General features: G+C 36.0%; 1 long non-coding RNA gene across 1 annotated transcript in view; it reads left to right on the top strand.

Moving 5' to 3' along the window:
* The first annotated feature begins 12,618 nt into the window (after positions 1-12,618).
* The window catches only part of LOC136843630 (uncharacterized), a 392,406-nt gene continuing 386,494 nt past the window's right edge, over positions 12,619-18,530 (top strand). Inside the window, exon 1 of the long non-coding RNA XR_010854609.1 lies at positions 12,619-12,705. This is a non-coding gene — a long non-coding RNA (uncharacterized lncRNA). The remainder of the gene's footprint in view (positions 12,706-18,530) is intronic.

The following is an 18,530-nucleotide window of genomic DNA, read 5'->3' on the forward strand; positions in this document are numbered from 1 at the left end:
CCTTTACCAATGAAGCCACCGATACAAAGATATTAACAGTGTTGATTTTTTGTGCACTATCCGGGGTCGGCCGGGCTACAACACACACTTCCATAGAATCTCTGTTCTCTAAACTCATAATAGCGGTAAAATTATCTCTCGGTGATTAATAATACCATAAAAAATACCGATAACGTGGTTTTTTACGAAGCATTCCGAAGGCTACTCGGCACCCACTCAACAATAACAAAAGCGCTGATTGGCTGGCCCGCCGCCTAACTTGATCTTGAGTGAAGGACATTCCATATAACGGCGCTCCAGAAAAAAATGGTGCATAGATTACTTGGCCTGCCGCAAGACGTATTACATCGTTCTCGATGACATAAATTTCTTATAACGTCTTTCCAGAGATATAATGATGAATCACCAGCGTTGGGTAGAAACTCTGCATTAAAAACGTTTATTGACAATAATGGTGATTTTTCTCAACTGTTTGAGGAAAGGATTCCTGTTCTATCCCTAATTTAGCTGGGAGTTGGGTATAACACGTTTCTCGAGTGATAGACGCACTTGATGCAATGTTAATGCGGTTTAATTGTAAGATTATTGAATTATTGCCTTCTTTGCTTACGACATGCGCTCATTATTAGTCTCTTAGTCATTACCTTGCGCTCATAAATGTCAACAAAAAAATCAAATGATGGTAAATAATTTCAACCTAAGCCTTAGAAAAAACAAATCAGACACCAAAACCATATTAAGAATTAGGTTTGCAACTTTTTGCCTACTCATGAAAAGAATGGGAAAGGATTCACACACACACATACACACACACACACACATATATGTACATATACATATACATATACATATATATATATATATATATATATATATATATATATATATATATATATATATATATATATATATATATATGAACCATTCGAAGAGTTCGTCACAATTTCCCGAGATCTTAAATTGTGTGAGCTGTAATGGCGAAGTAAGACAAGGAGACATTGTCCTCTTCCAACGGGCAGGGCGTGAGGAAACACACACACCCCCCCAAACAAATATCCCCCAAAAGCCGTTAACTTTTGGCGTGGGTATTTCTGACCTACGATCGGTCAGATACCTCTGGTAGGAGAAACCAACCAATGTCCTACCTGAGGGGAAAATGCAGGGGGTGAGAGAAATGCTCAGCGTGCCCACGCTAGGCCGCCGTTGGGAGGATTCTGGCTCTGGCACTCAGAGGGCAATGGCGTGTTATTGCCCATCGTCTCGCGCTATTCCGCCGTTGCGGCCGGTTACCGCTAAGTTACTGTAATTTTTAGTTTCAATAGATACTCGGGCCCTTGTGTAAGTTTTAGATAAAACAGATCACTGTTAAATTTGGCCCGTGTCTTATTTAAGCATGACCCACAGTACTGCAGCCGGACAAGTGTAAGTAGACCCTATGAGAGGTCGGGGTCATATATACAGTATATATACAACTATAAGAATGGAAAAGGACTCACACGCACACAGACACATACACTCACGCACATACACACGCATATATATATATATATATATATATATATATATATATATATATATATATATATATATATATATATATATATATATATATATATATATATATATATATATATATATATATATATATATATATATATATATATATATAATTTATTTATTTATTTATTTATATATATGTATATATATCTAAATATAAATATATATATACAGTATATATATGTATATACTGTATATGCATACCCCATGTTGTCACTGTCTCACCAGGAATCAGCAAGAAGCATATAACATGTAACTGACATGGACAGAAGAGATTAAAGAGTTGGAAAAGGCGATTTCTGCTCTTAAAGCGCTTTCCTTTGTTAGAAAGTTTGGTTTGCTAAAGTCTTCAGCTATGTTTTCCATAAATATCCGAGGTAGCTAGCCCAAAGTATCTGAAATCCCCCTCCCTTCCCACACATTAACCATAGAAATAAAAAGCAAAAACACATGAAAATTTAAACAGTTGCTGTTCATGATCTTTTTATGCTACAGATATTTCTAGACAACTTCCATTATGTAAGTTTAAATATGTCAGTACTCCCATATACTAGTACCCACCGTGTATTAATATATATATTGTGAAGCTGCCTCCTAATTTTTCCTTCTCAAGAAATCTGAACAACAGCAGAAATTAGACCGAAACAGGAACATGAACTTGGAAAACGAATTTACCTCAGATTTTCATCTGAGGTAAATTTTCTGAAATTATTCTTTATCTTTTTCACTCCGTCTTCCTTCATAAATTTTGGAAGGGATAAAGGAGATAACCAGGAGCAATTCCACTGGAATACCGACGGAAGTGAAAAGAAAAGAGAAAAAGTTCATAATTAAATATCTGAAATAACCCGCCGCCCTCTTTTTACGTCGCTGTGAGTGTGAGGACAGTCAAGAAAAGATTTTAAAAAGATAATGACGTTCTTCCTGTTACGTTCGTAATTACATCTGGACCATGACAAGAGAGAGAGAGAGAGAGAGAGAGAGAGAGAGAGAGAGAGAGTTGGAATGAAAGTTACCTCATTGAAGCCCTTCTGTTTTGAACACTCGCTGCTGGTATTTTATCTCTCTCTTTCTAGATGAGACCTACAGTAGTCGACTAAGAACTAGGTAATACATTATTCACTACTTAGGTCCTCGGAGGCAACTTTTTTTATCTTAGTGAAAGTGTCCATTTGGTCCCTCTTTATCAGGTTGGTGGGTCGAACACGGGGTTACCATAACACTATGAGGCGAGAGAGAGAGAGAGAGAGAGAGAGAGAGAGAGAGAGAGAGAGAGAGAGAGAGAGAGAGATTCTTTATCAGTACGAAGGCCGAAAAAGAAAGGAGAGAAAACAGCAAAGCCTAACCAAAGGCGTATGCACTAAAATTTCTGACTTGGAATAACAGAAGGATTATATTTTAATCTTTAGAAAATAAGCGGCATTGGATTACGGGAAAATATTTCTGAATAGTATGATGTTATGACTATTACTTAGTAGTTGTAGACAAAATAGACGAATGATTTTGTAGTTAAGCAGTAGGTGTAGTATTATATCGCAAATACATTATACTAAACTGCACAGCGCCGTTGTTTCCTATACGATGCATGTGCTGCTTAGCTCCTTTTGTCAAGTATTAAACAATACCACTATTACCTTTAATTGATTTTTTGAAAGAATTTTTTATTATTGAAATGAAAAAAATCAAGTCTCTATGAATTATGAATATCTTCGCACGTTTTCACTTACCCGGCGAAGTCGAATGGCCGCATCTCACCCCGTTAACTTTTCTTTTTGAAGTCTCTTCGAAGAACTTGCTCGATTGTCTCTCTCATCAGCACATGTTTTGAAGTTATTTACATTTTGCTTCATCACAAGTTTCCTTAACAAGCTGAAACTTACTTTCCTGGCGCTCTGGCTCGGTGAGTGTAACCACGTTTTAAGCCTTTTGACTTTCGCCTCTGAACTTACTGCTCTCATTTTCTCTCGCGTTCCTTTATTAAGCTGTTTAATCTTTCTACACCTAGTCATAATGTGATTAAACGCAATGGGGATGAGTTGTATCTTTTGCTGCACTACAAAAAAGTATTTTCTTCTTGGTTTTACGTGTGCTTAAATATATAAAATATATTTCTAAAACCATTCATTATGATTAATAGTTAACTCTGTGAACTTCAAGAGATGTTCTTAATCTTGTTACTTTCTAAATTTTGCATTTAATAAAAAGTTATGGCTGAGCATAGACAAGAGAATCGTGAAAATGGAATAGTAAAAAACTAACCTCCTCCTAACCTCCGCTTCAATTCCACTTTCCCTCTTTATGTATTTATTTTCATTGAATAGAAGCGAGAAAGTCGTACACAGAAAGTTGGGCAAAAAGTTTTGCTCATCATTTTCTTCCTTGAATATCCTCCCCTCTTTCCCTTCTCAAGACCTGTATGGATCGTAATTCCTTATTCGTTTTCCGGTAGCCAAGGAGATTACGTTTCCCTTTTATCCCCGATTTAATATTACATCTCCAAAATCAGTGGCTGTCCTTTTATGCATTCCCATATGTATGTATCTTCATTTTCACCTTCGCCTGGGAAAGGACCTAACAAATTTTTGCCCTCTCCTTAGTTTGGAAAGAGTCGTGATTGCTTGTTTGTTTAGCCATCTATCTATCTATTTATATATCTATCTGTGTGTCTGTCTGTACACACACACACACACACACACACACACACATATATATATATATATATATATATATATATATATATATATATATATATATAGCTGAGAGGGTAGGTGGCTGCTATCAACCGAGGCAAACAGGACCAAGGGCAGAGGAAGACGTCCATAATAACGGCATACCTTTATTTGCGCTTACGTTTCAAGACATCTGTCTCATTATCAAAGCTGGAATAAGTAAAATATAAATTTAAAATCAGACTCATACTTAAAATTACAATCAAAATATAAAAAAGAAAAAAGTTATACAAAAGAAAGGCAAAATTAAGAAGACCGTTACCGTTTGTACGGAGTATAAAAGTAGAGTGACATAAACAAAGAATTCCAGGCCGGGGTAAACTCACGTCAGGTACAGAGTTGTTGAGGTAGTACGGAGTATAAAAGTAGAGTGACCGGCCATCGCAGTCTCTTCAATTTCTTGCGTTTCAATCTTACGGCTTTGTAGTTACAAGCATATCCAAAAAAGCGAGAAGTTAAGAGGGCATTGTGGCTATTAGAATTACACACACACACACACACACACACATATATATATATATATATATATATATATATATATATATATATATATATATATAGAAATCATCAACACACAATCACGTGTGGAACAGAAATAAATTTCTGACTCACGTCGGGATCGAACCCAGGTCTCTCAGGTGGAAAGCAAGGGCGTTACCCACTGGGCCATACAAGTCTAAAAGAAGTTGGAACCTGAGAGCAACTGCCCAAGGAATTACCTGGGCAAGCTAACTGCTTGCATACCAGCGAGTTTTCCCCAACTTCCCGACTCAGCAATGACCCAATAGACAACATTTCATTCGAATTATCCTTCTGAGTGAATAAGATAGAAATCATCAACACACAATCACGTGTGGAACAGAAATAAATTTCTGACTCACGTCGGGATCGAACCCAGGTCTCTCAGGTGGAAAGCAAGGGCGTTACCCACTGGGCCATACAAGTCTAAAGAAGTTGGAACCTGAGAGCAACTGATTAAGGAATTACCTGGGCAAGCTAACTGCTTGCATACCAGCGATTTTTCCCCAACTTCCCGACTCAGCAATGACCCAATAGCCAACATTTCATTCGAATTATCCTTCTGAGTGAATAAGATAGAAATCATCAACACACAATCACGTGTGGAACAGAAATAAATTTCTGACTCACGTCGGGATCGAACCCAGGTCTCTCAGGTGGAAAGCAAGGGCGTTACCCACTGGGCCATACAAGTCTAAAAGAAGTTGGAACCTGAGAGCAACTGCTGAGTCGGGAAGTTGGGGGAAAACTCGCTGGTATGCAAGCAGTTAGCTTGCCCAGGTAATTCCTTGGGTGCAGTTGCTCTCCAGGTTCCAACTTCTTTTAGACTTGTATGGCCCAGTGGGTAACGCCCTTGCTTTCCACCTGAGAGACCTGGGTTCGATCCCGACGTGAGTCAGAAATTTATTTCTGTTCCACACGTGATTGTGTGTTGATGATTTCTATCTTATTCACTCAGAGGGATAATTCGAATGAAATGTTGTCTATTGGGTCATTGCTGAGTCGGGAAGTTGGGGAAAACTCGCTGGTATGCAAGCAGTTAGCTTGCCCAGGTAATTCCTTGGTGCAGTTGCTCTCAGGTTCCAACTTCTTTTAGACTTGTATGGCCCAGTGGGTAACGCCTTGCTTTCCACCTGAGAGACCTGGGTTTGATCCCGACGTGAGTCAGAAATTTATACTATATATATATATATATATATATATATATATATATATATATATATATATATATATATATATATATATATATATATATATATATAATATATATATATATATATATATATATATATATATATACATATATATATATATATATATATATATATATATATATATATATATATAAATATATATATAATGCATTAAATTAATTTTTGTGAACAAATTTCTTGACTTCCCCTTCTGCATTTTTCTGCTTAGTCTCATTTACAGCAACCACGTCTTTCCATTGTCTTTGCCAGGCTACAGAAGCCTAACGTTAAGAATACCTTTCCTTTTGTCCTTTTTTAAAAGGCACTGCTAGACCAGTAGAGGTTTCCACCAACTAGAAGCCTTGAGTGTCGAACTGTAGATAATACTAAGTTTCTTTGCAACTTCTCTTAGGACCTACTTTTGGTTCCTTCACTTTGGTCTCTTCTCATCTAGCTACCCAACTTCTCTAACTTTTTTTCCAGGCTCCACTTCGTACTGATAAAATAATCCCTCGGGAAAGCCCCGTGAGAGTCGAGAAATGGGAGTGATAGTTCTTGTTAAACTAATAACAATCATGATACGAATAACAGACATCTCCAGGGAATATTGTCGGTAGGCGATGCTACACCTAAAGACATATTATATTCGCAAACCTAACAAGGTAAACACAGTCATTTGCATGTTAATTATGTTAATTCTGATTAACTGAAATCAGGACTAGCGTTTCAAGCTCTGCTTTGATCCCACCATGCCATGTTTTAAAGACAGAATTATTTATCAAAAGTTAATGTCACCTCTGATATATACTGATCAGTTACCCCGAATAAATATTCACTTAAATTTCTTATCGACTCCATCAGTGCTGCAGGAGGGCTCTTGTTGTTATATTGTATGTTTGTATTTTTGCATTTTGCTGTTATTTTCTTCTTGAATTATTTGAGTGAGCTTTTTGCGATATATATATATATATATATATATATATATATATATATATATATATATATATATATATATATATATGTATGTATATATGTATATATACAGAGTATATATATATATATATATATATATATATATATATATATATATATATGTATGTATATATGTATATATGTTATGTGTGCATATGTATGTATTGGTGAAAGTACTAGTACTAGTACCTACTTCATCGGTAATCTTTGACTTTGCCCATCATTCTTTCTGGTACTTCCAGTTCCCTTCCTTTGGTTTCAGAGTAGGTTTACCGGTCTGCCCTCCCTTGCCATTCAACAACGACTAACTTGTATTTGATGAGGTTAGTAGGAAAGTTACTTGCTGTGATATTTATGGCTGAAAATATTCACAATTTATTGACTCGTAACTTCTGCTGGTTTGTTTAGGGTTTGAAAGAGCGACTGGGAAGAATTACCATATCTCTTTCTAGACCAAGATTTGTGGTATTTTCACCTCTAGAGAATTTCATTGATGGATTTTTTACTTAGTTTCTCTTCCGGGGCCTGGGGCCCTGTTTCAAAATTTAGGATGTGACAACAATTTTGGTGAAAATAAAAATCTGATTACCAGTGCATATATATATATATATATATATATATATATATATATATATATATATATATATATATATATATATATATATATATGTGTGTGTGTGTGTGTGTGTGTGTGTGTGTGTGTGTATACAGTTTATCTATCTATCTATATATATATATATATGTATATATATATATATATATATATATATATATATATATATATATATATATATATATATATATATATATATATATATATATTAAACAACTTGTTCCCCAATTGAACACACAGTCTTCCTCGACAACTCTTTACCTTACGTGAGCTGTTGCCTTTTGTCGTCTCTGGTTTGTTCCTTCTGACTTTCGTCCTTCCTTCCTCTCTTGATGGTTGGTCCTGCCACAACTACTTTTGAATTTTGCTATATATAATGTATTATGTCCTGTATTTGTATTTTATCGCTTGTAATGTTAATTTTAATGTTTTTTATCTTTATAGCTTGAAAATGAAACCTTTGTGTTTTGAAACGTCGTAATAAATGTATTTTATGGACCACCTGAGATGTACTTCCTCCTTCAACCGTCTTCTATTCGAGTTACTAGTAACCACCACATCTTAGAACGTTATATATATATATATATATATATATATATATATATATATATATATATATATATATATATATATATATATATATATGTGTGTGTGTGTGTGTGTGTGTATACAGTTTATCTATATATATATATATATATATATATATATATATATATATATATATATATATATATATATATATATATATATATATATATATATATATATATATATATATATATATATATATATATATATATTTATATATATATATATATATATATATATATATATATATATATATATATATATATATATATGTGTGTGTGTGTGTGTAGGCAACAGGCAAGCGGCAAATGCATCATCAGGAGATCCATAAGACAAGAAGTCTTGACGTTTCTTCAGGCCATTCTTCCCTCTTGCGTTGTATTGAAAGGTAGTTTAATTTTCTTAACAAACTTGGTGAATTTTAATACTTTTTTTTAAATAAAATTTACAGCTTTTATGTTAACTTTCTTATAAAAAGTTTTTTACTGTCAGTATAATAATAATTGTTATTTTAACTTTAGTTTTAGCTGCTGTTTATAATTTATTGCAGACTGATGATGTGCAAAGGATTGCACGAAACTTTTCTTAATAAAGAACCTTGAAGACCTCTTGTCTTATGGATCTCCTGATGATATATATATATATATATATATATATATATATATATATATATATATATATATATATATATATATATATATGATGGAAATAATCATCACAAGGGCACGTGTTTCACAGAAATAAGTTGCTGACTTACGTCGGGATCGAACCCAGGTCTCTCTAATGAAAGTCAATGGCACTGCCGACTGACCTACATAGGTTGGTAGCGCCGTTTCCTTTCATTTGAGGGACCCGGTTTCGATCCCGATGTGAGTAAAATATTTAACCATATACCTATTTATCTATCTAGCTATCTATACGTATATATATATATATATATATATATATATATATATATATATATATATATATATATATATATATATATATATATATATATATATATTGTATGTCACTATTTGGATGATCTGTCGTTTGGCAGGGGACACTTGGACATAAAAGTGATTTTAAAAATAGTTCAGGGTGAAAATCTTGTAGTGGTTGAATTAAGAAAGTTTGTATTCATTTTTTTAATTCCGTCAAAAGGAGTTTCTCATGGTACAAAAAATATCTAGAAGTATTACGGGCACTAACTACCGATATAGGTAATTGCAGGCAATTCAGGTAAAAACAGGTGACGCTTGCGTCATTTCCATGCAAATCTTATGCCATTATCGCATACTCTGTCGGTCCGTGAATAGTTTGGATGATGGTGAGAGGCGAGTTGCCATGGAAGTAAGGAGGGAACAATTCTGTGATTCGGCCGTTATAATAGAGATAATATCTCATGCTTCTGTGTGAAAAATTATATGAGAGCTGTACGTGGCAAGGAAAACCCTTATCTAGTAAGAGCTTCTTAAAGAGTCTCTCTCTCTCTCTCTCTCTCTCTCTCTCTCTCTCTCTCTCTCTCTCTATATATATATATATATATATATATATATATATATATATATATATATATATATATATATGGAGAAACGAACACGAGAATGTGTTTCACATTAATAAATTTCTGACTCGCATCGAGAACTAACTCCAGTTTTTCAAGCGAGAGGGCTGTGTATTGGCAATTCCTCCACATAAGTCATATCATAAAAGAATCTGGAACCCAAGTGCTACCTGAGGATTTCCCCGGACAGGCGCCTAACGCCTAACACACACACACACACACACACACACACACATATATATATATATATATATATATATATATATATATATATATATATATATATATATATATATATATATATATATATATACATATATATATCACGTATTGCATGTGTGTGCATTAATACGTCGTATTTTCCCTTGTTGTATCTACCATGACGTCACATGATGGGGCTATAAAAGCAAAATGAGGATATAAAAGCAAAAATTGTTGAGGTTATAGTACATCAGATGTTGCTCGTAGCTGTTAACGGTGTCAGTACGTAATTTTCTTAGGTCTCATTTGTATAATCCTTTTATTAATGAGGTATATAGTCCCAGGCCATCGTCTCGATTTTATTAATTATGTCCACGTAGATTTTACTTGATGAATTTCATCCCTGAGAAACTCTGTCGGAAATGTAGTTGTTTGGTGAATTCTAAAAATCCTCTTTTGATTTGGAACGTTTCGGAAGCCTCCGCATTCTATTGGTTCCACGACGATAGGTTTGTATTTGACCTTACTATCAACAGTCAGACGATCGAAATTACAGTGAGCAGGATGTTGAGGAATAGTTTCGTTTTATCATCGAGAGATCCCTCTGGAAACGAGTGATAGCACTTCATGTGGGAATACGGCCTCGTTAATCAACCTGTGCTGTATTGCAAATTCTTAGTAAATCTCTCTCTCTCTCTTGGCTATAGGCCCGACTTTATCAGCGCTGTGTAAGTTAAACTTAAATAGAGTATGAATAATGTATAATTTTTTACGGTATGAAACGTCACATTTTGCTTTGCACATCTGTGTAGGCTATATCTCTGTCCTAGTTACCGTTATCACGTCCACTGTGATGACTTTCTTGATTAATATCTAAAGGGCCCCATAGACGATACGACCGGCGGATCAGGTTCCGTTCTAACTCCGGTACCCGCAGTGCCCATAGACGTTCGGTTTCACTTCAGTTTGCCGAAACCTGGTAGAGTGAAGACGTGACAGCTCCGCTCAGTGATGACGCTATAGACTGCGCTCTTGCAGCAGAAATTGGAAAACCCCAGCGAAAAAGGAAAACCTGGATTAAATTATGGTTGGTGGAGAGAAATGAGTTATCTCACGATCGTTTATTATTGAATTGAAACTTTACCCTGGTGACTGGTTTAATTACCCGAGAATGGACGAGCAGACCGACATGGAATTTATTATATATGGTCTCCCCTCTTCTAGAAATAAAAAGCACATTGTGCGAGACAGCCAGTATCACATTACGAGAGGTTGCTGGATACACTTCGCTTCCGCGCTACAAGTCGTTCCTTTGGGTATATAATCCAAGAGACAATCAAGTATTCAAGTTATGCAACACGAGTTTACAAAGGTAAAAAGTAACTATGTTGCATACACAGCATCCTACATAGTCTAATGGTATATAGCCTAGTATACAGTAGGTCTATGATCCGTTAAAGCAGAATAGGCCCTTAAACCTACTTCTCTGTAGCCAAGTAAGAGTACAATTTTCAACTCTTTTGTAAAGAAAATTTTTAATTTATACAAGGAAAATTGAAATATTATTGAAAATATTATCTGAAACTTTTATTTTATGTACGGAAAATAACAATGTAATTTAAACAATAGTACTAATACACACACACACACACATACACATAGACCTACTGTATGCCAGACTGTATACCGCTGGACTATGCGAGATGCTGTGTATGTAACATAGTTACTTTTTACCTTTGTAAACTCGTATTCCTTAACTTGAATAATTGCTTTACACGTCTCTGGGATTATATACCCCCAAGGAACGACTTGCGGCGCGGAAGCGAAGTGTGGCCAGCAACCTCTCGTACAGTGATATTGGTTGTCTCATACATGTGTGTTTTGTTATTTCTGTAAGAGAGGAGACCATACATAATAATTCCACGTCGATCTGCTCGTCCATTCTTGGGTAATTAAACCAATCATCAGGGTAAAATTGCAATTCATTAAACAAATAAGCGTGAGGTCATTCATTTCTCTCCTTCGACCAATATATATATATATATATATATATATATTTATATATATATATATATATATATATATATATATATATATATATATATATATATATATATATATATATATATATATATATTGCATCTTTCTCCTGTGGTTTTCAAACTAATTTATCATAAGCCTCATTTCGCTTTCCTAACGACGTTCAATAAATTCCTCCAAGAACTCATCTGCCAACGTAGCTGCCATGTTATCCTTTCAGCGTCTAGTTGACACTGAAGTAAATCTTGAGATCATGCCATACACGTAGAGGCTTCGGGCCACCTGAACTAAAGCGGAAGCCACGGACCTGGCAACGGCAGGTTGCGAGCTGCTCGGAGAGGCTGACGAACTTCGCCTACTTTTGGTCGGAGGAGAACACCATAAACAGTCAGGTTTACTTCCGGTTCGGACGACCGGATCCGGCGATCGTAATGTCTATGGGACCCTTAATGTTTACCATCTAAATTTCTAAAATAAGAATTGAATCGTATTATAAAATAATAAATGTTTCTTATTATTTTTACCAAATGACGTCAACACTAAAGAGCAATTAATGTTTGATTTAACGCATAATCTATAGGTTTACTTTAGTTCTGCGTAAAACGAGAGAAAATGGGAGGCATTTCCCACAATGCCCTGCGACTCAGCCGCTCAGCTGATCCCGTAGTCTACGTTACCGCAGTGTGTAGGTGCGTCACGGTCCGTGTTCACTCCAGTTTCGCAATTACGTCTGTAGCTACGGTGGTGAGTTTTTATATACATTAAAGTAAGGTCAGAAACGAAGTAGGAGAGGAATTAGTGGGATATAATGTACAAATTAGAGAGAAAGTGGAGGTTCAGTCCCTTGCCAGGACTTGGTCTAGTTTGCAATGTAAACCGTGATTTTTATGACCTGATTCTCGGCAATTTTTTCACCGTAATCACTATTTTACCTTGACATTGCATGCACGTGAGTCATCATAAACGTACACCACCAGATAGAAAATATAGTGAATAAGTTGGGGATAGCCGTCGGTAGCCTATTGGAGGAACATAGGCTATACTATTTTAACCCTAAAATCGAGTATGAAAAACGGCATGCGGTACGTAACTTCAAAATACATTTTAGGAACAATATAGTGAAAATGTCGAACTGTGTCTCTGCTGTAATATTGTTTTCAGTTTTAGACTTGGGATAGAATATCTCATATGACATAGCCCAGACATGATCTTGTGTAGCCACAAGGTTATATAGGTAATCAGATGTTCTGGGAAGGCCGACGCATTCTGCTGCCATCCTTTTCCCGAGGTCGTTTATGTAACTAGCCTTGACTAAGAGTTTTTATTTTCCACCCAACGTTCGTCGTTTTCATTTTTCCTCTTTGTAAACCCTATTGTGGATTCTCCCCTTCGAAACAGTATTGGTTTAGATTATCACAGGAGATGTAACGTTAAATTTATTTTTGGCATAGCCTAGACCCATATGTCATATCTTTTCATGTTTCTGTGCCCCACTCAGTATATAACATTTTCCCCAGTTTCCATACCCAAAGCAACAGTAAATATCATCTGTTAGGCACAATACTTGTCAGCTGTCAATTTTAGTTCGCTTAGCCAATTGCCGCAAAGGCAATAATTTCAGGATACTGTTCAGGGCATCGTCTGCGCTTAGCGGGTGTTGGCCGACCGAATGACAGCTCACCCTATTATGGTGGGGTATTTTGGGGAAATAAGTTTTTGTTTCTATCATGAACAGTCAGTTTGTGTGCTTCATGTAATGCACATGTTGGGAGCTACTTACATAATGGGTTGGTTAGTAAACTTGGATTTGAATCCAAAGATCTGCTTTCACATGGATACGTAAATATGAAAAGCTGGCAATGTAGCATCAATCAGTGGAATTAACCTTGATGATGAAAATATTATCCGCCTGCTTTCTATGGGTCTAACGTTGCTTTCTTGCATCATGCTAGCATCACGTTCCGTTCGTCACGTAAACTTACGACAAATCTCCTTTGGTCAGTTGGGAGGAGTAGGGTCTTGAGCACCATCTCTGCCTTCCCAGTTATATGATTTAGGACTGTGCAGATGAAAATAGAGTAATGATGCTGAAGATGTCATCTCTGGTGGGAATGCCCTTTGTTTATTCAGTGCCGCTCCCCTCCCGTTTTGGCCTTCCAAATCCCTTACCAGTATAATTCATATTCATTATCTCATTGTCGTCTCCATTTTTTCTCTCATCGCCGTAACGGTTTTCTAAATATTTATTCTTTCCGTGTTTACTCTTCCTCCTTTGATACGTATAATTCAGAATTCGTTAGGTCTCAAATTATTTCGAGAATTGCGGTTACCCTCCCACCCAGTGACGAATACTGTGGTCACCATTTCATCTCTTTATTTGTTTAGACGCCTACAAAGTGTTTGCTCAGCTATTCAAATGACTATTACTGCCGAAAGTAAATAACCTTGGTTGGAAATCGCATTTAATGGGTAATGGGAAATGGGAAAGCGATCAGGTTTGGGTTTGGTAACACGAAGGGGGAGGGGGGGCGGTCGGGGTATGCTTGTCACGCACGGGTCGGTTGGGATGTTGCTTTATCATCAGTATCGTAACCACATTTCTTTCGTGGCATTTATTTTTTTTATATCGGTGTTATGTGAACTGCGCGCACGCGCACACACGCACAACATACGCTTACACACATACTCATAGCTCATTTACAGTAACTGTAAGGAATTGTATATTCTTTGAGACAATGCTGCTGGAGGAAAAGGGACATATATTTCAAGTACACAATCACAACCTTGAGGAAAAGGTTTTGTTTTCATTATTACATCGACAGTAAATAGATATGCGTTTTAGGAAGTAAGAAAAATAATAAAAAGCGTTGTAGGAATTATATAAAAAAAAAGCGTAGGATGGTATAAATCTATGACTGAAAAAGAATATTTTCTGCTGGCCTTCCAGTTGTTAGCATCCGACCCAGGAGCAAATTGGAAGCCTCCGGTATAACAAAAAGAAAACGAGGCTTTGGGGGAAGGGAAGATCAAGAGATGCGAGGGAAGTCAAATGTTTTTCAAGAGCCTTTGTAAGGAAGGTAGTTTTATTTAAAGGTAGGGGTTGCACTGTTTTTTTCAGAAGCTTTATTTTTTAATTTTCCCGTCAGAAACATTGTTTCATTGTCTTGTTACATCGCTTACCATTTCACACTTGCATTCGGGTTTTTTCTTTATTTATTATAGAAAAAAACCAGTACTTGAAATGTTATTAAATTCAAGCTTCTTTTTTGTGATCCTTGTTGATAAGGTAACATATCCATAGTATCCCTGCTCTGAGTTCTGTTACCGCTTTATATGTCTCCAACCTTCGGCATTCTTTGCCCTTTGAAATCTAGGTCCCTGTCAATCCAAGCCCTCTGGTATCTTTAATCCCAGCGCGTTTATTCTCACTGATTCAGTTTTGTGCTTTGTATTTTGAAAAGTTTTTCCTCATGTTACACCTTCCAAACCTTTCTACTTCCAGTTTCCGTTTCAGCGATGAATGACCTCATAGCTCTACGTTTTGTGACGTTTGGTGATCAGAGGTTCGGTGTCTCCGCTGTGTTTCACGGTGTTTTTTTGTCTTCGTTTCATGTCCTTGAACCATGTGCCTGATTTAAAGATGGATATGGGATGGCTATTTGAGAACTTTGTCCCATTCAAGTAATTTCTTCGGTTTTGCCCTTAAATGAAATAAAACTTATTGTGATATGTAACATTTCAATATCGTTAATTATGGTCAGAGATATAACATATATTCTCAGCAATTGGCTCAAGCACTGTTAAGCAAGACCGGAAATTACATCAGGGAAAGACTGAAAATGAAAGTTTTTTTTTAATAAATATTGCAATCATTATCATTAAGTGCATTGCTTCTTATGTATTTTTGGACAGAGAGAAATAACGATAATGATGTGGCCCAAAACTCAGTGAAATGATTCTCATTACACATTTTAATGAATTAGGTGGAAGATCTTTTTTTTTTTCCAATGTTTTTTACCGTCGTATCATAAACTATTTGTTCGTATTTCTCATTTAGGCTAAACTAAGACCATAATTTTTTTCAGGTCCTTAACCACCTGTAGGAGAGAGATTCGATTTTCACCCAGTTCATTGGTTAATCCTAGTACCTGTACTGTTCAGAACCTCTTACCATATTTCTTGTTGAAAATAAGACAAAGTTTCTTCAGAATTTGGCAGAGATATTTTATATGCATATCAAGTTCCAGGGGGTAGTTTTCGATAACTTCAGATTTAGTAACTCTGTCATAACTAGTTATGTATATGTTACAGTAAGACTGTGAAACCATCACGAAATCCCCGAAATTTTCAGGGAATTCGGAAACCACCAATTCACTTAGGAACATTTGATCCCCGAGGGGCTAGTGCTAAACACGGCGAAACAGTAATTCATCTACACTGTTTCGCCGAGTTTAGTACTATCCCCTCGGGGATCAAATTTGCTTCGCCGTGTTTAGCACTAGTCCCTCGGGGATTAAATGTGATTAAATGCACTTAGAGCCATTTGATCCCTGAGGAGCTAGTACTAAACACGGCGAAACAGTGATTCATCTGCACTGTTTCGCCGTGTTTAGTACTAGCCCCTCGGGGATCAGATGTCTCTAAGTGAATTGGTGGTTTCACGAATTCCCTGAAAATATCAAGGATTTCGTGAAATCCCTGGATTCACAATATTACTGTAACATATACTCAAAGAACATTTAAAGAACAAAAGTAATCTTGACTTAGTAAATTGGATGGTAACAGACATAAATGAAAATTAAATTCTATGGAAGCTCTGTGGTTCGGTAGAACGAAAACTTAAAGATAGGAAACAACCAAAGATGAAAATGAACGCATGTAAGAAAAAGGGACGGGGTGGGGTGGGTATGATAGTATTTAAAAGAACAAATAATTGTCCAAGGATAAAAAATAAGGTCATTATAATTTTTAAAAAATCGGGTGATGCCATATGGTATTGCAAAAATAAACAAGTAAAAAATGCGCCGATGTTTCTTCAGCTCAATCGAGTTTTCCGTACAGCGTGTAATCTAGGACACCGAAAATAGATCTATCTTTCAGTGGTCTCGGAATGAGCGACGGCTCATGAATCTTAACCACGGCCCGGTGGTGGCCTGTCCTATATCGTTGCCATATGCACGATAATGGCTAACCTTAACCTTAAATAATATTTAAAACACTACAGAGGCTAGAGGTCTGCAATTTGGTAGTCGCAGTAGTTTTTAAGATCTGAGGACGGACAGAAAAAGAGCGGATAGAATAAAGTGCGGACGGACAGACAAAGCCGGCACACTGGTTTTCTTTTATAGAAAACGAAAAATGAACCAGTGCTCCAAAACGTAATTTTTTTTATATTCTTTATCGTAAAAGTTGTGCTTTTACAGGATTGTCTACTTCTTAGAAGTTAACTTTTATTGAAATTATGAAGGCTTGAAAGTTTGACGTTTGTTGATTTGCGCTTTTTTTTATTTGGTAACAATTGCCTTTTAAAATATTTTTGAATCGTAAGAAAATTTGGGAGTCAGGGAAGTATCTCGTTAGCAAAATTTAACTTTTCAAGGATGTTTGACTTTTAAGTCAAACAGGAGAAATGAAATTCGTTATGTTTAAGTTTTTCCCCTTTGACGCTAAAATTGGAAGTGTTAATTGGAATACTTGAGGAGTATTTCCAAGTTGGTTTTCTGTAAAAAAAAAAGTATTGAGATGGCTATTTGTCTGTCCGTCCGCCCTTTTTCTATCCACCATCAGATCTTAAAAATTACTGAGGCTAGAGGGCTGCAAATTGGTATATTGATCGTCCACCCTCTAACCATCAATCATAACAAATTGCAGCCCCCTAGTCTGAGTAGTTTTTATTTTATTTAAGGTTAAAGTTAGCCATGCTCGTGCTTCTGTCACCGCTATAGGTGCCAACAACACAGGCCACCCTACGGGCCGCGGCTGAAAGTTTCATGGGCCGCGGCTGAGAGTTTCATTCAGCATTATACGCTGTACAGAAAACTCGATTGCGCCGAAGAAACTTGGCGCATTTTTATTTTTTTTTATTTTTTTATTTTTTTGTGGACAGTGATGAATGTTCAATAAAACGGGATTTTTCCCAGGAAATCCCAGCAGCTTTTGAGACCTTTAGCTACAGGAATGTTCCCTCACAGTGTAGAGGTTAATCTGTAATGTTGAACAAAAGCGTCTGTGATCAAAGTCTGTTTTTTTTTTATATGCTTTACTTCTTATAATCATATATATTGGGGCACAATATATATGATTAGAAACTTATTAGATGAATTTCGAATTATTTTTTTTTTGTTAGCCTGAGAAATTCCTGGACTCTGTAGTTTATGCATGAGTACTTCGATGTCTAGTTTTCTCCATTTCACTAGGAAAGTGAACCTTGTTTTTACGTTTCCTTTCTCATATATCATTTCAAGTCAGATTTTGGAGCTGAGTACTTATGCAGTATAGCCTACTGATATCAAAGAATCTCTTCATAACCTAGTACCTTCAAGCTTTACGAAGTCTGTTTACGTTGCTTT

This window comes from Macrobrachium rosenbergii, chromosome 12 (assembly GCF_040412425.1).
Source record: "Macrobrachium rosenbergii isolate ZJJX-2024 chromosome 12, ASM4041242v1, whole genome shotgun sequence".
NCBI lineage: Eukaryota > Metazoa > Arthropoda > Malacostraca > Decapoda > Palaemonidae > Macrobrachium > Macrobrachium rosenbergii.